The 20,050-nt window shown below is 37.2% G+C and overlaps 1 protein-coding gene across 1 annotated transcript in view; it reads left to right on the top strand.

Moving 5' to 3' along the window:
• alx4a (ALX homeobox 4a) overlaps positions 1-20,050 on the top strand; it is a 314,532-nt gene that overhangs the window by 261,546 nt on the left and 32,936 nt on the right. The gene's annotated exons all lie outside the window — the stretch shown is intronic.

Consider the following 20,050-nt stretch of genomic DNA (forward strand, 5'->3'; position numbering starts at 1 on the left):
TGTCATCTAATTTCATTCTTTTATTCTGTACTTCCACCACATAAACATGTCCTGACAACACTAAAAGTTTCTGATTCTGAAATGAAAATAATAATAATGCTAAATGACAATAGAATGATAATAAATTACAAATCACAAAATAAAATAAACACAATAATAAATGAAATAATCATAAACATATCAACTCCAATAAACAGTGATACACTATACAAGTGAAACATTGAGTTCTTATTAAACATTATGTGTTTTTCATTGGAATCTCTCCTTCCTACAGCTCATTGATTTATTAAATGTGAAACCATTGACGAAATTTAATTTAATTTTTTTTTGTTTATCATTCAATCAAGTTCTCTTTTTTTGTTATTATTAAAGAACAAAACCATTGTAATCCATTTTAATTTCCCCCTCTATAAATCAATTGGTGATACGAGTAAAACTAATATTTATCTCTTCATTTTTTTCTTTGTTCATAGTAAATTTGTTTTAAATGTATCAGAACACGATGCCGTCACATCTGATCATGGAACTGTAATGACAAATAATTGCCAGAAGATGTCCTCAGTGTGCAGTTCTCATACTCGAAAAAAGTTTGTTTTTTTTTCTCGGTCCATAAATCATGCGCACGTACGTCCGAACATCTTTTTTTTATTTTTGTTTTAAAGCTTGCTCACAACGTAAAGACAACTTCCATAATGGATCCAGGCTGTTGTGGTGCGTTCAATAACGAGCCAGAGTGTCAGACAACTGCAACAAGATGCACTAAACTTTCACCCACGTTGAAATCATCACTCGTGTACAGTTATAACTGGAAAATTACACAAATAAATGAATATGTGAAGTCGTACATTTAAAAAAAAAAGAAGCTTTTGAACATTTTCCCAACATGTGGTTTAAGCAGCGGCACCGCTAAAGTTTGAACTTTGACCCAGAATTTTCACACCTCTCCCAATTTTTTTTTTTGGTCCAGTGAAGTCAGGTGGGAAGTCCAGTATATCTTGAGCTCCTCTCCCTCTGTGATGTGGCTTGTTTGAGTAATGGCCGTACATCCCTCTGTGCTCTTCTGCTGCTGCACATCTGACCGGATTAAATACGTGCCGAAGATTTATAGGCTGAAAAAAAAAAGACCCACAAGAGCCCCACAAACACTTCAGACCATTTATAACATGACTCAGCCGAGAGCGTGGACGCATCTGCTAAACCTCCGGCCTCACCTTCACTGGGTTCCTCTAGCTCTCGAGCTTCTGATGTGTTTCTTTTTCGTGGAGCGGCGACAACAGGAGGAGAGGCTGGATTAGCCATGAGAGGCATTAATAATTCATGGCCACATATGTTAGACACGTAATCTCCGCCGTTAACCACGAACCATTATCCTTATTGCAGCCAGAGAAAATTTTATTCAGCATCATGCAACACTGAGGTTTTGTTGTCTGGCTTGTGGTTCCAGAGCAGATTTGTTTCCATCAAGTCTTTCAACACGACCGCGTTCAGCATCTTCTCCGTTTGATCCTTTTTTTGAACGAAAATAAAAGCGCTCGTCTGCAATGTTCCTGCTCTATACAGTGGAACCGCAACATTCTTTTTGACGAAACCATTAAAGATAAAAAACACATAGAGTTTGTGTTTCACTCATTTTTTACTAGTTCACAGGTTTATTTTTTGAGTAAACTTGATTTATACAAGTGTCTTCAAGAGTTACAAGTTAATGTCATTTCACAAACTTTTTTTTACTAACAAAACACCATTCAGACAGTAATAATCAATACAACAGAAATCACAGTATTTTTCTTTCAGTGCCACCCGGTAACAAATACCCCACGGACCGGTACCAGTTCTGGATCACTGCTCTAATACTAGCATCATGACAAAACATCATTCAGACAGAAATAATGGATACATCAGAAATTATTTAATATTTCTTTCTTTCTGTGCCACCCAGTAACAAATACCCCACGGACCTGGACCAGCCATGGACCACTGCTCTAATACTTGCATCATAATAAAACATCTTCCAGACAGTAATAATCAATAAACAGAAATTATGAAAATTACATTTTTTCTGTGCGGCTCAGCAAGAAATGCCTTAGGTACCAAATTGAGTCCGGTGATTTCGTACTTCTCCCAAAATACTAGCGTCATAAAAAACATTTCAGACAGTAATAATCAATCGAACAGAAACTGTTTATATATATATTTAGCGTCACTGTAACAAAAGCCTCTCAGACCGGTACCAGAGACCATTGGTCTAATGCTAGCATCACAAGAGTGTGCGGCCTAGTAACAAATACCCCACGGACCAGTACCAGTCGTGGACCACTGCTCTAATACTTGCATCATAATAAAACATCTTCTAGACAGTAATATTCAATAAACAAAAATTATGAAAATGATATATATTTTTTGTGGCTCAGTAAGAAATGCCTCAGGTACCAAATTGAGTCCGGTGATTTTGTACTACTGCATCATAATAAATACTGGCATCATAACAAAACACATTTCAGACAGTAGTAATCAATCGAACAGAAACTATTTATTTGTAATATTGTTTTTCTTTCTGAGCGGCACGGTAACAAAAGCCTCACGGACCGATAACGGAGGTCATTGCTCTAATAGTAGCATTACCACAAAAACACCTTCCAGACAGTAATAATCGATAGAACATAACTGTTTATATATATATTTTTTTTCTTTCTGAGCTGCACTGTAACAAAAGCCCCGCGGACCGGTACCAGAGACTATTGCTCTAATACTAGCATCACAACAATACATTTTCCAGACAGTAATAATCGATAGAACATGAATGATATGAATTGTTAATTTTCTGTGCGGCCCAGTAACTAATGCCTAAGGGACGGGAACTGGTCCGGTGATTTCTTACTACTGCCAAAATACTAGCATCATAAAGAAATACCTTTCAGACAGTAATAATTAATGGAACCGAAACTTTTTTATTTAGATATATATATTTTTTACTTAGCGTCACGGTAACAAAAGCCTCTTGGACCGGTACCTGAGACCATTGCTCTGATACTAGCATCACAACAAAACACCTTCCAGACAGAAATAATGGATAGAACATGAATGGTATGAATTGGGTTTTTTTCTGTGAAAATCAGTAGTAAATGCCTGATGGACCGGTACCGGAGACCATTGCTCTAATAGTAGCATCACAACAAAACACCTTCCAGACAGTACTAATCGATAGAACATGAATGATATAAATTGGTAATTTTCTGTGCGGCCCAGTAGCAAATGCCTAAAAGATACAACTTCCAGACAGTAATAATCAATGGAACACAAACAATTTATTCATACTATTTTTTTTCTTCTAAGCTTTACGGTAACAAAAGCCTCAGAGACTGGTACCGGAGACCATTGCTCTAATATTAGTATCACAACAAAACATTTTCCAGACAGTACTAATCGATACAACTTCAGTAACAAACACATCCTGGACTGACACCGGTCCCCAGGGATTGGAGGCCACTCCACTAAAACTAGCATCACAACAAGACACAAAATAACACGAGCGAATAAAAGTAGCTTAACAAGGCGCAGATTCATTCACTCTGAGATTCTGCTTCACAAATCATGTTTGATTTGGTGTCCGGACGAATCAAAATGTCCGACAGGCGAGAAGAGCCTGCAGGTCTGCAGCGAAAACACATTACGGCATCATTTACATTTATAATACGCGCAGTCAGAAGACACATAAACACGCGTGGATCTGGACAATGACAAATGAGCGACTGTTTTTAAAAAAAAGGGCCGATACATGTGCGCTCGTTTCCTTACACGCCGCCCGGACACACATGCGGACGACGTCTGGCCAACATCACGACTCTCCCGGATCCCTCAAGTGGCTCTGGTGAGACGTCAGTCTCGGCCCGACCACCTCGACTACACGCAGACGTATAATTCGATCAGCTTTGATTGCCGTACCCGCGACAGGAATAACATGTTTGTCCATCTCTGCCGTAGTCTAGAGTCGGTACGGAAGCGGGCGTCATGGCGACGACGGGGGAAAAGGGTGGACGTGGCAGGTGCTCTGCAGATGATCTGAGGTCAGGACGCAGATTCGGCGTGAGTAGGTTTGAAGGGAGAGGCGGAGGTTTGACGTTAGACATGCGACGTCTGTCACCGACGGTGGACGCGGCATCTGCAGACGCCAAAATAGACGCTGGATGGTGGCACGCATGTTGACTTTGGAGAGGCACTGCAGGCGAGTGAGCGGCAGGCCAGGCCTGGGCTTAAGTTGTGTGTTTACGTCCATCGCTTTCATGTTTGCTCGTCCAGTTCCCTGCGAAACCCAGTGTTGAGCTCAAGTACAGGATTCTACTTTTGTTTTCTAATTTGTTTTTGATCTCGAGACTTTTTCTGTGTAAGTATATGAGTGACATTAAATTAAAAGTTAAGCATTTAATAATAATAATGGGTGATAATTGAATGCAAGTATTTCTATATTGACAGGTTGAATTATTTAATTCAATAATTTGTATATATAAAGTTTATATTGTCTTTAAATGAAGTCATTTTATTTCAAAATAAATTTAATTTTCTTTAATGGTATAGTTTGAATTTCCATATAGTTTGATATTCTATTGAAATATTTTTAAATATTTTTCTAAATTCATTACATTCAATATAAAAATGTTGGAATAATATTGTCATCAGATAATATTTAATTCAAAATATATTATTAATTGAATTGTATTCAAAAAACACATTAATAAATAAATAAAATGTAATTTCGAATTATTGGAATAAGACTAAGGATATAACTTAATTTTGAAAATATATACAATTCTTTAAATTCAATTATTAAAACATGGAACATTTAAATACATAAATTATACATTTAAATGTTTTCAATAAAATCAAATTCAACCTTTCAAAAAGAAAGTTTTGAATTATTAACAAAAAACAATTTAACCTTTCAAGATATAAATGATTGAATTCAACTATTGAATAAACAAATTTAACCTTTAACAATAAAAATAATGATATACAAATACTTATCCCCCCCCAATTAAAAAAAAAAAGTTTAACATTAGTTTAAGAAATTTTAATATTTCATTAAATAAATGTTTGTATTCAATTATTAAGGAAAAGTAAAAGAAAAAAAACCCAATCCCTTCTAAATTCGAATTCATAAATTCAAAAGTTTCATTACTTGAAATGTTGAATTTAATCCTTCAATACTCTGATGGCACTGATATAAGTTTTTGGCTTTTCTCAACCTTAATTATAGATATTGCTTTTTAGTTACCTCCTCCAAGGAGATTATGTGAACAAATAAATGTGTGTTAATTAAACCGTCCAGAACAATATGTTGTTTATTTGATGAAAGATTTTATTTTCCCCAAAATACCTAAATAGAAATATTTAGACTTAAATTTGTTTGTTCTTGTTTTGTCTTAGTACTTCAATTTGCTTTATAGTAAAAATATATTAAACTATTGTTATCGTGGTTGTTTAACTTAGACTTCAGTTTATTTCTTCAACAATCCTCACGTCAGAAAAATGAGACACATTGACGTGTCATTACTAACAACTTGTCCTTCAGTACAAAATACTTGGAACCATTTTAACATTTGTGTTCGTGGGTCACGGACGACGTTCGAAAAGCATCTTTTCCACATTATTACAAACCTTTGAGGCGAGAGCGACTGACATCTGAAGACGCTAATGAAGCTGTTGGAGCTGCAGATCCACCGCCGGTGTGACGATGAATTCATTGAGCTGCAGCCGTTTGTTGCTTCCCAGGGAGAAACACAGGCAGTAGAAAATTGAGCTTGGCTTCGTTCCCACTGTCAAACAAAGAATTATGTTCGACTTTGTCTTGGAAAATATCGGGGAATTCGAACCGTGAGACGTTTTGTTGAGTTATTACGAGAAAATTTGTAGCGAGATTGAGTTGTAGATATGATTTGAACGATGTCTGAAAGTCTATCTGACATTAATCTGCTCTCGGGCGGGATCAATGTTCTACCTGATTATCCTCAACTCGAGGTCCAGGAGCTGCAGTGTGGATCCAGAACCAGGTGGAAAAGATCTGAAGAAACACAGGTTAAAACATTTATCGATTCATGTCATATAACGTATTACATGCTTGTGTACTTTGTGTGTTTTTTATTATGCTACTGTTTTTTACCATCATTTGGTAAAACATGTAGAAATAAAATCAATAAAATCAATGTCTTAACAAATAAATGGAATAAAATATATCCACGTATATATCTTTACTTGGTTTAATTCTCCTTAAATATCTTAATCACAAAATTTTGTACAGATTATTGGATTCTCCCAATTCACAAATATATATATAATATCATATTTAATTTCTACTATTTATTATCAACTATTTCAACTATTATCAACTTATTAGGAGCAACAGCCTGGAAGGATTTCTCTCCTCTGGTCCTGAACCGTGTTCAGGAACCATCAGTAGATTCTGATCCACAGACCTCAGAGCCCGAGCTGGGGTGTAAGGCTGGATCAGATCACTGATGGAAGGAGGAGACTGACCATGAATAGATCTGAAAGTAAGAACCTAGAATTTTAAAGTTGATCCTGAAAGAAACTGGCAGCCAGTGAAGAGTTTTAAGGATCGGAGAAATGTGAGTTCTTCTACTAGAGCAGGTCAGAATTATCGCTAAAGAGTTTTGTATTAACTGCAGGCGAGACAGATCCTTCTTGTTTAGACATTAATTCTATTCAATTTAATTAAATAATATTAATTACAATAATAATAATAATGATACTACTACTACTACTTCTGATAATAATAATACATATTTACTTATGTAATGGAGCTAAAAGTTATCAGCAAAATTAGATCGAATTAAATAAATTAGACAGAAGACAAAGAAGGCGCAAAATCACAACGAAGAAGTCAACATATCATATTTCGTACCATGATGAGAGTTAAAAAAAACAAACAAGGAGTTTTCAGGTTGTAGCATTTTGTTCCTTCTATAGAAATAGTTTTATAATGTACGTATATATTTATTTATAATTACTTAAGTGAGTATTTCTGTAGATGTTTTCATGAAGTGACTTGTTTTAACACGCTTCTTGATGCATGTCCTACGTGTTATATTTATGACCTCCCGTAAGTCATTGGCGACACATTATTGGGTCAAAGGTCAGCGGGTTCACGTCTGGGTTCTGGAGGCGAAGAACAGAGCGGCGCTTCAAGAATCCGCAAAACAGCCACCGGGTTGTGTTTCACTAGAAAGAAAGAAGAAGAACTTCCACCTCCTGGTTTTCATTCTCAGAGCATCTTCCTCCAGACAGACATTAGACACTAGAAACGTGGACAACGACTTTAAAAAAAACAAAAAACTTTCCATAAATCCTTTTTTTTTTTAATAGCAAAACCAACATTGACTTGACATCAACGTTGGGTCCGGAGGACAGAATGAGACAAAATAATGAGCGTGTCCTTCCAGATGCAATCAAGAGCCGAGTGTCCTCCAGCGACTCCACTGCTCTTTGTTCCACAGAACCAGAGCAACTGGGTTTCGACGCTGGTTCTGCTAAACAAACAGAGACAAGCAGTGATTAGAGAAATCAACAAAAATCCTCGACAGGACATGAGCACATGGGCCTCCGGGGCCCGGATCGGATTCTTTTGGGAAAAAGGGTGAGTCCAAAAGAAGGGAGCGCGAGGCGAGGTGGCGCGAGGGGGCCGGTGAGGAGCCGCCGAGGGACCAGAGGTGTGAACTCGCCGCCGAACAGACTCTCTCAATTTTGGTCTAACGTATCCGTCATGGGAACATCGCTTGTATTTTCTTTTCATTACAGGGCCAATCTCTCCGCGATCCTCTCCGACGTCCTAAGAATAACAGCAGGGTTTTATGTGCACGAGGTCGTCGTGGATGGTCCAGGACACGGACCTTTATCGACATGATCCACGGATACGTTTGGTTTTCAGCAGAGATTCACTTGCATTTGGTAAAAACGGTCAAGAGAACTTGACAGCACTGTTGTTTTGCTGTTGTTGTCCAATTACAAATTATTTTTAAACTATTTGTTTTTGTATATTCCAACTACAACTACCTCTGCAAATGAGATTAAGTGCTAATCTATATGATTTGTTTGTTAAAAAACTAATTTCATCGACATGGATCCACTGATACGTTTGGTTTTTAGCTGAGATTCACTTGCATTTGGTAAAAACAGTCAAAATACCAGTTGAAATCCTGGGAGACAATTTCAAAGCACTGTTTTTTTTTGTCGTAGTTGTCCACTTTTAAATGTTTATTTTAGTATATTCTTATATTTAGTTAAATCTACCTCTGCTAATGAGTTTAAGTGGTAATCTATATTATCTGTTTGTTAAAAAAAACACATTTCATGCACATAGAGCCACTAAAAGATTTGTTTTTCAGCAGAGATACACTTGCATTTGGTAAAAACAGTCAAAATACCAGTTGAAATCCTGGGAGACAATTTCAAAGCACTGTTTTTTTTTGTCGTAGTTGTCCACTTTTAAATGTTTGTTTTAGTATATTCTTATATTTAGTTAACTCTACCTCTGCTAATGAGTTTAAGTGGTAATCAATATTATCTGTGTGTTAAAAAAACACATTTCATGGACATAGAACCACTAATAGATTTGTTTTTCAGCAGAAACACCGCATTTGGTAAAAACAGTCAAGATACCAGTTGAAATCTTGGGAGACAATTTCAAAGCAGTTTTTTTTTACTGAAGTTGTCCACTTACAAATGTTTATTTAGTATATTCTAACTATAAATATCTACCTCTGCTAATGAGCTTGAGTGGTAATATATATTATCTTTTTGTTAAAAAACACATTTCATGGACATTGAACCACTACAAGATTTGGTTTTAGCTGAGATTCACTTGCATTTGGCCAAAAAGTCAAGATACGACTGCAAACCATTTCCCAGCACTTTTGTTTCAATGCAGTTTTTGTTTTCACTTTTTATTGTAGTAGATTCAACTAACTACCTCTGATAATACGCTTTAGAGAAAATCCATATTTTTTGTATGAAAAGGAAAAACAATCAAACACATTTCAATGAAAATGTTCAGGAAATTTCTATAATGCGACATGGAATTATTGATTACATTTTGACTCATTCCTGAAATACCATCTGGATCCAGAAATCTATTGAAGGTTTTAATCACTCCCCGTGGTGCAGAAGGAGACGTAGCACAGGTCTCGTTGGTTGTTTCTGCTACATGTGTTTATGAACTCTACTGCCACCTGTAGTCCCATCGAACTAACTGCCATCAACACCATTTCAAATGCTAAAAAAGGTTCATACCTCAATAACAAAAGGAGGCCAAATCCTTAAGACATCGAAGTCACGGGTCAAACAAAATGTATATTATCCAGGAAGTGTCTGATTGCAACATTGTCTTTTTATTCCTGGGACTTAGTGGGAAACGTAAGAATAATTTAAATTCATTATAACTTTTTATTGCAACTATTTATAAACACGTTTTGTAATAAAATAGATTTCAAATACACTTTTTTGTTCTATTTCAGAAGCAAAAACACAATTCACTGTCTTGGATTATTCAAGAAGACAAGTGAGTGAAGCACACACACACACACACACACACACACACACACACACACACACACACACACACACACACACACACTGTGCCTGCTTCAGATCAGATCTGACAACCAGCCGACGCACACAAACGTTCTCCACACATGAGCACGACGTCTGTTAAGTGTTTTTTTTTGCTCTGAGCTGCTGTTGAAACGTACAGATGTGAGTGAAGTGTGCGCGTGAATATCTGAAGATACCATGATGATGATGATGATGATGATGATGATGATGGCGATGATGGTCCAGTAGCATCTGCCCTCATCCAGGAGCCCCTTCTGGACCTCAACGTCTCGCCGATACGTTCAAGACGAAGGATTGATGTGAGAGTTAAAAGCTTCTTGGATCAACTATAAAGAACTACTGTTTCTGTATCTGATGTCAAAAAGTTTTTACTCCCAGATGATTTTCTCTTTATTTCAGTACTTTAGTGATGTCGTATGATGTTAAAAAATAAAACATATGTACATTTTAATTCTGTACCAAATACTGGAGTGTATTAAAAATATAATGTTCCAAACATTTCTTCTTATTCATACTAGAGCAGAGCAACAAAGTATATATATATATATATATATATATATATATATATATATATATATATATATATATATATATATATATATAGACAGAGAGATAGATACAGTAGGTTTCTAATGTTTAAATATGAAAACAAGTGGAGGAAAGAGAAGAGAAATGTTTAATCTTTAAGAAAACGGGTATCGATCATTGTTGAGAAAGACAAAAGAAATGTTTTTTTTGTGTTGACTGACAGAAAAGGGTGATCATAGAAGAATCCTAGGAACCTACTAGATCATCACTAGATCAGGATCCATGTTAAGGTTTTCACAAAATGTCTTATTTGATCAATAAACTGAACATGTTTTTGTCATATTTAGTTGAAATAACTTGGAAAAAGTTGAATTATTGCACTTCAAATTCTCAAATTGACTTTAAGACTTAAACATGCTTGAGGAAAATAATACCAACATAGAGACAGTAATGAATAAATCAAATGGAGTTTGTGTTTCACTTATTTTCACTATTAAGCAGGTTTATTTGAAAACGTGACTAAAAAAACATCATGATGTCTCAAAAGTCATTGGCTAATGTAACTTCACAGAAAAAGAAAAAAAATCGAAAAACTCTTCAGACAGTAATAATCAACCAACTCTATATAAATGTTTATTTCTGTACGGCCCTGTAACAAATGCCTTAGGGTTTAGGTTTAGGTTTAGGTACCAGGCTTTTGGAACCACTGCTGCAAACAACTGATATATTTGAATGAATTCAATCGACATGAGTTTTTAGTTTTGTAAAGAAATTACATACATCAAAAAAATAAACACCCACATTTCTGGATCTTTTAACCCTTGAGTTATCTGAGGGTCAAGGTGACCAAGAGGCCCGAAAACAAATGTGTTTGTGGTATCCCTTGAGATATCTCTGGGTCAAGGTGACTCGGAGGCCAGAAAACAAATGTGTTTGTGGTATCCCTTGTGTTGTCTCTAATAGGTCAAGGTGACTCAGAGGCCAGAAAACAAATGTGTTTTTGGTATCTCTTGTGTTATCTCTGGGTCAAGGTGAACAACCTCAAACATTTTGTTTTCGGGCATCCGGGTCACCTTGACCCTGAGAAAACACAAGGGTTAATGAAAAGTGAGCTGAGCCAGACCCTTACATTTCTGCTAAATGTGCCTGAGATGCACTTACTTGGGTGGACGGCAGCTCAGTCATCTGTGAGGGTTCTTGAAGCAGAACCACCGGTTCAGATGGAACCATCATGTTCCTCCTCTCGTCGGATTCTACGTCAGAAGTGGCTTCGGTGGAGGAGTCCTGGAAGATACTGTTACACTGGCGGCGTGGCCGAAAATAAACAGCTGGGGATGAGAGGAGATTTGTCAAAGATGAGCGGAGCTAAAATATCTGTTGATATAACGTTGGTGGCTGAATATCGCGCCGGTGCCCTTGAATCATCTCCCAGTCTTGATACCATGTGTGAACGAGGGAAAAGTGGCTCCATTACTTCCCAACCAGCAGAACTGGAGAGTGTCATCTTCAAGAAATAACTCCTCAACTTATCGTTCAAGGAAGTTCGAACGTTTTCCCATCATAATGCGTGCAATCATCGGCGGATCCAGACACTTCTCTCCTCGTCTGCACGCAGATTTTTTTTTAAAAGCAACCGTAATCAACCGCGACGACGTTTCCGAAGGCCCAGCGTTCATCCTTCAGAAATCCCACCGAACGTGAGTGGTTGTGGAATTCCGGAGCGCCATGCCAACCGTGAAGCCTCCCTGCCTCTCTGCAGAGCGCTGCATGGACGGGCAATTTTCCTCCGGCTGAACCCGGCAAAGCTGCTTCACCTGGAACCAATCAGTAACACAATCGAAGGGTCCCGACTTGAAAGCCCATTCCTTTCCCTTTGATAGTCTCGACTGGGTCGCCTGCTCGGCGCTGGAAACAGACCTTTTGTGATCTGCAGATAGAAGAGAAGCCAGGGATTGAGACGAGTATCCACCCATCAAAGTGTATTATGCAAATAATCGGGAAACAAAGCTCAGATACTCTGTGTTTACTCTGACTTTTTTTTTTCTTGCTGAGATGAGGCAGGAAATTGTGCTGGCGTGTGGAAACTTGAAGTATTGTCGTCGTCCCCTTGTTTTTCCCCCAGACTTTGTCGACTTAATTTAACATGTTGAATCACAGATAAAACTGGTTTGTGGGTTTCTGATACATAAGAGCTTTTTGAAGCTATTTTGAGAAGAATCTTATAAAAGTCTTTTTTTTTTCATGCAGTGTGATTTCAATTGAGTAATTAGTGTAAATTGAATTAGCCATTGATGGAAAGCAGGAAATCAATGGGACATTTGTTCGGACAGAACTTCACTGCAGTCACAAGTCGGTGGTGTCGGGCCAAAACTTTGACCTTTCGCTGGTCAGGCCAGTGAAGTCAGGGCCGGACCGAGTGGACCTTTCGTACGACCGACTCTGAAGATACCTGCGGCTGCTGTTAAAATAAATGAATAATCATGATGACAGTAAAAATAAATCATGTAGAGTTTGTGTTAAACTCACTTTCACTAGTTTACAGGTTTATTCTTTGAGTAAACTTGACTGGAAGAAATGTGTCAATACTTACTGGATTACTTACTTATTAATTACTGGATAATGTTACTTCAGAGAAAACTTTCAGACAGTTATAATAGACCAAATTTATATAAAAATGTGTGTCTTTCTTTTATAAATGACGCATGGATACTGGCCCCCGAAAAAAGGGTTGGGAACCACGGTTTTTAAAAAAAACTGACCAATATTTCGGAATGAATTCAATCTAAACGAGTATTTAATCTTGTGAAGACTCACATTAAATACACCAAATTAAATTAAAAAACAGCCATGTTAACAACCTTGTGAAACTTTGAAACACATGTCTATATATGTATATAAAAACGATGACAAATGTGCAGTTATACACTTGTGAATGAATAAAATAAAGGCAAATACACAAAAGATAATTCATTTAAAAAACAGCCATGTAAACAACCTTGTGAAACTTTGAAACACATGTCTATATATGTATATAAAAACGATGACAAATGTGCAGTTATACACTTGTGAATGAATAAAATAAAGGCAAATACACAAAAGATAATTAATTAAAAAAAACAGCCATGTAAACAAACTTGTGAAACTTCACACATAAGTCTACATATGTATATAAAAACAAAGACAAATATGCAGTTATACACTTGAAAAATAATCAAATAAAGGCAAATACACCAAAAAAATTAAATAAAAAATACAGCCAGGTAAACAACCTTGTGAAACTTCATACGCAAGTCTACATATGTATAATAAAACAAAGATAAATATGCAGTTATACACCTGTAAATTAATACAACACAGGCAAATACACCAAAAAAATTAAATAGAAAAAACAGCCACGTAAACAACCTTGTGAAACTTCACAAACATGTCTACATATGTATATAAAAACAAATATGCATACACTTGCAAATGAATAAAATACAGAAAAATATACAGACATACAAAAAACAAAAACTTAAAAACAAACACAATTTATAAATGATCGATATATAACAAAACTCAACAGACAAAAAAATCTGATATAATTCTCCATTGCAAACAAGCCAAAGAAAAGAGAAAACAATGAGAAGAAGTACACACACACACACACACACACACACAAACACACAAAACATAAACACATTTAAAAAAAAGCAGACATGATAGTAAAGTACTTATCAAAGCAAATATCTAATAACACACAAACAAAAAACTCAACTAACACCAAAAGATGTTCAAGGACAAAAAGTAAAACAGTAAACAAACTCAAATAAACGAATAGAACATAAAAGCAAAGAAACAAATTAAAACAACTTTGCATAGCAGAAAATAACTACAAAATGAATGAACAAAAAATGAAAAGCAAAGACAAATGCAACAATGCAGTGAAGAAAACACTTCCAAAATACACAAATTTACCCAACATTACATACACTGGTTATTGCTGCTGATGATAAGATTCCAGGATTGAGTCAGTACTTGGGTGACTTAGGTCAGTCTGTCAAACTGAGCCTGAGAAACCTGGGTGTTGTATTTGATAAACACATGTCTCTTGTTCGACACTGAAGAAAACTGACCAGAAACTGTTTCCTTCAACTGAGAAAAATCTCTAAACTTAGGAAAATGTTGTCAGAACATGATCTGGAGCTTGTAATCCATGCGTTTGTTTCTTCTCGTCTGGACTATTGTAACAATTTGTTTTCATGTCTTAACAAGAAGGATCTGTCTCGTCTGCAGTTAATACAAAGCTCTGCAGCGAGAATTCTGACCCGCTCTAGTAGAAGAACTCACATTTCTCCGATCCTTAAAACTCTTCACTGGCTTCCAGTTTCTTTCAGGATCAACTTTAAAATTCTGGTTCTTACTTTCAGATCTATTCATGGTCAGGCTCCTCCTTACATCACTGATCCGATCCAGCCTTACACCCCAGCTCGGGCTCTGAGGTCTGTGGATCAGAATCTACTGATGGTTCCTCGCACACGGCTCAGGACCAGAGGAGAGAAATCTTTTCAGGCTGTTGCTCCTAAGCTTTGGAACGATCTTCCTCTCTCTTTGCGCTTGATGGATCTACTGACTCCTTTAAGAAACATCTTAAGACGTTTCTATTCGTTCAGGCTTTTCCTAGAATTTCTCGAACTCCTGTGTTGTTCTCAGTATTATCTTGATCTTTAAAGTATGTACTTTTTTGAGTATTGTTTTGATTGTTTAAGCGCTTTGTGACCCTGGTCTCGAAAAGCGCTATATAAATAAATATTACTTACTTACTTACATACTTACACACAAAACACACATAAAAAGAGAGGATGGATGGAGGAGGTTAAACATCCAATAATGTGCCAAGAAAACTATGATTTGAAATAGAAGTAAAATACTACCGCACACACACAGGAGAGAAATGTGTAAGAAAACAAAAATATTGCCAAATACAAATTTCCAATAAGAAAAAATCACACAAAATGAAACACACACACACACACACAACACACTGACAGGTGCGTTCATCGACTCGGGGTCAGGTAAGCACCGACTCTGACTCCAGCCTTCATGGAGTCTGTGCTCCGTAACCAAAAGCACATGACGGCGCTTCAAGTGCCAGAACCAAAAGACGAGGCTCTTCAGATTTCCTTGTGAGCTCTCTGACATTTCATGTGACACAAGTATCTGCCCGACAACTTCCTGAAGCCAGAGAGAGGAGCGTCTGCATGAGAGTAACTGTCCTGCTAAATTGAATAAAGAACATGACTCTGATTAGAACGCTCTTTGATGGAGAGGTTTTTTTTTTTCTTCCTCTGGCAGCTCTCAGGACATTCCAAGATATTAGACCAGTGAGGGATCTCTCTGTGTTCCCTCTCAGATGACCTCTGCTCCGGGGGGTCAGCGGTCATCAATATTAGCGCCTCGCTTGGCTACTTAATGGACGAACAAAGTGTCATTTTCTGACCGGGCCAAGAGGGAAAGTGAAATCATCCTGATGTAAAGGAGCGAACGATCAAGACGATCAAATTACTGCAAATTACTTTCTTCTAATCCTTGAATATTTATCATTGAATTTTAATCTATTTATTCCTCTAATTTTTATCTCATCTTTTCTCAACTGGACACAGCGTTGTCTAACTAAATTACACGAGGGGCCAAAATATTTTGCTTTTCTAAATTAGGGGCCAAATGTTTTTTGTTTTTTTATAATATGATTTTGATGTTGACTTTTTATTCTTTGAGGCTAAATTTATGTTGTGTTTCAACAACACAATTTACATTTACTTCAGTTTTACTCTTATTTCTCACCATAATGTTGGTCACACAGACGGCACACAGACAGACAGACAGACAGACGCACATACAACAGACACACAGACACACAAACAGACAGACACACAGACAGACAGAGACATAGACACACAGACACACAGAAAAGAAAGACAGACACACAGACACATAGAAAAGAAAGACAGACACACAGACAGACAGACAGACAGACACATAGACACACAGACACACAGAAAAGAAAGACAGACACACAGACACACAGAAAAGAAAGACAGACACACGGACAGACAGACCGACAGAAAAGAAAGACAGACAGAAAGACAGACAGAAAAGAAAGAGAGACAGACACACAGACACACAGACACACAGACACACAGACAGACACACAGACACACAGACAGACACACAGACACACAGACACACAGACACACACACAGACAGACACACAGACACACAGACACACAAACACACAGACACACACACAGACAGACACACAGACACACAGACACACAGACACACACACAGACAGACACACAGACACACAGACACACACACAGACAGACACACAGACACACAGACAGACACACAGACACACAGACACACAGACACACAGACACACACACACACACACAGACACACACACAGACAGACACACAGACACACAGACACACACACAGACACACACACAGACAGACACACAGACACACAGACACACACACAGACAGACACACAGACAGACACACAGACAGACAGACACACAGACACACAGACACACAGACACACAGACACACAGACACACAGACACACAGACACACAGACAGACAGACACACAGACACACAGACACAGAGACACACAGACACACAGACACACAGACACACAGACACACAGACACACAGACACACAGACACACAGACACACAGACACACAGACACACAGACACACAGACACACACAGACACACAGACAGACACACAGACACACAGACACACAGACAGATTCCTGGATCTCTCTCAGTTGGTTAATGTCATTAACCAGCTCCGGTCTGAGAGCACAAATGTAATTTGTGAAAACAACTCTGTGTTTGTGTTGATCTTCAAACTGTTGCCTCTTCAAAACCCCCATGATGCAACTCACCAATCCAAACCTCACATCAAAGCCAGCATCTGATCTTTGATCAGGTCACATGACGGACAGAGATGTGATCTCATAACGCTTCACGACTCTCTCTAACTTAACTCGTCACTTAACTGAGAGAATCCACGCACATCTGGGCGCATGTTCGGCAGCTGCCATGACCTCTGACCCCCGAACCGAGCATCCCACATGCTGCTGCTGCTGCCGCCGCCGCTGCCCCCCCGGGGTTCAAAGGTCCCGGCGACGACAGCGAGCACCTTGCTGCGAGGTTTCTGTCTATCCACCAAAATAAACACCGGAGGGTCCGAGCCCCCCGCCATCACCTCCTACTGAGGCTCAGAGATAAAATGGGGAGCACGAGGGATCCCGGCGCTTCCAAAAACTGTCCGGGTCAAAGGTCATGCCAGGAGATCACAGACCGGTGTCACGGAGACGTTGACGAGACGACGTCCACGAACACCTGCTCTTGTGTTTTTACTCGAGCCACATGTGATGGTGCGGAAGTTACTTCTTGCTTTTTTAAAGTGAATTAAAAAGTGAAAGTAAATTAATTAAAAGTGTGAAAATGGAGCCAGAACATCAGCCTCGTCCTGACGGGAACCTAATGAGATGGAAGGAGGTCGAAACATCTGGGACCAGCTGCAGCTCCCGGTCAGCAATGAATCTGCCTGTCAAACGCAACAAGGTCCAAACTAGGGTAAAAAAAACAACTGCGTCCAGTAACTTGATTTGTTCTTAATTTTGTCTTCTGAGTGTCTCCATATGGAGCAAAGAATCTCTGCAGGAGCAAAACTGTATTCTTTTTTTTTCTCTTCTGTTGTCCCGGCAACAGGCTGATATTGATAGATTCTTTTTTATCTTCACTTTAATACTGAATAAAACGTATTAACTTACTTGAAAAGTATTCACGTGAGGTATTAATGCAGTTATTTCAAACAGCCATTATTCATTTTTTATTTATTTCTGTTTTTTGATTATTAAGGTACTGTTTAAAAAATGGTTTTATTTTGAAAAAAAGACCAGATTTCCTGTGAAGTAATTTTAGCCTGTGACTCTTATTTTTTGTTCGCATAATTGTTTGCAATTAATTATTACTGTCTGAGATTTTTAATCATGAAAAATCATGAGGCTAAACAGATTAGCCTGTGACTCTTGACAAAATGTTTGCTTCAGTCAAGTTTAAAAAGTAAAAAAAAAAACAACAAAGGAAAAAAAAAAAAGGAAAAAAATAGCAACAATTATTAAAAACAAAAACTTTTTTTTCTTGTTTTTAACTCATTACTTTAATCTAGAAAACACAATTAAAATTGTAATCATGTGTAAAAAAACCCACAACATTCCCGAGTAATGCAGCGTTTTTCAATCACTAGACCATTGGTCTGTGAGTGTTTTTTTACCCCCTATTACGTCTTCTACTTCTACTTCTACTACTAACTCTACTTCTACTATTTCTACTTCTACTTCTACTTCTACTTCTACTTCTACTTCTACTTCTACTTCTACTGCTTCTACTCTACTACTTCTTATTTTACTTCTACAATGTACTTTTACTACTAATTCTACTTCTACTACTAATTCTACTACTTCTACTACTTCTTCTACTCCAACTACTTCTACTATTACGTATTCTACTTCTACTACTAATTCTAATAATTCTACTACTTCTTTTACTAATTCTACAAATTCTACTACTAATTCTACTACATCTTCTACTCCCACTTCTACTTCTACTACTACTTCTTCTACTACTTCTACTTCCACTACTACTATCTCTCCTACTTCTACTACTTCTACTACTAATTATTCTACTCCTATTACTTCTTCTACTACTAATTCAACTACTTATTCTACTAACTCTACTACTTCTTTTACTAATTATACTAATTATTCTACTAATCCTACTATTTTTTACTACTAATTCTACTACTTCTACTACTAATTCAACTACTTCTTCTGCTAATTCTAGTACTTCTTCTACTCCCACTACTACTACTTATTCTACTTCTACTACTTCTACTACCACTTCTACTACAAATTCTCTTTTTTTTCTTCTTCTCCTTCACTTCTTTTTCTTATTACTGTCTGAAAAAAGGACCAGTGACTCAATACACTTTCTTTGGTCAAGTTTACAGAAAATAATTATTCTGTAAACTAGTAAAAACTTTCTGGTTTCTGATGTTCTGGTCGTCGCTTCAAAAGAGACACAATATTAAAAAAGAAAGTGATAACACAAGAGAGTTTAATCAAACATGTCCGCGCACTCGCATATCTTACACAGGTTCTCAACTCAAGACAAAGCAGAGGTTGTGCAGTTCAAGGCGTCTCGTAACACGCCGACATCTGGACATTTGCAAATACAGGGTGGTAAGGACGGGGAAAACAAATTGCTCCACATTTGTGTAATTTATTCAGAATAAATGCCTGCTAGATTGGAGCCTGCAACCTATTTGCACGACATTATCTCTTTTAGAAGTGGTCGGAGTCAGACACCAGAGCCACGGTTTTATACTCGCGCATCAATTCTTAAATGTCTCCGCTTGTTTGAACCTGCTATCATTTCAACTGTGAGAGAATTAGATTAAACTCTAGCTTTTATTAGTAGGTCATCAAGATCAAGGGTGTCCAGGAGCTTCATCTGAAGGATCAGATCTGCAGCTGTTGGCTGCTACAAATACATATTTCTTTTATTGACTTGGATTCCTGCAACAGTGGAACTTTAATAAAAACACAGTTCGGCAGATGCTTATTGTGATGCTTTATCAGTGGGTTTTATAATTTAATAAGAACTAAAAAGAACATTAAGATTTAAAACATTTTGCTGTAAATTAGATAACTTTATCCATGTTGTTTATTTGAAGAAAGAAAATTGTGTCGTTTTTTTTATTTGTCCAAATCATATTGTGTTTTTATCATAGTTATATTATGTTTTTTCATTATATTTTGTTTTAATTCAAGTGTATTTCAA

Source organism: Callionymus lyra, chromosome 6 (assembly GCF_982586985.1).
Source record: "Callionymus lyra chromosome 6, fCalLyr1.hap1.1, whole genome shotgun sequence".
Lineage (NCBI taxonomy): Eukaryota > Metazoa > Chordata > Actinopteri > Syngnathiformes > Callionymidae > Callionymus > Callionymus lyra.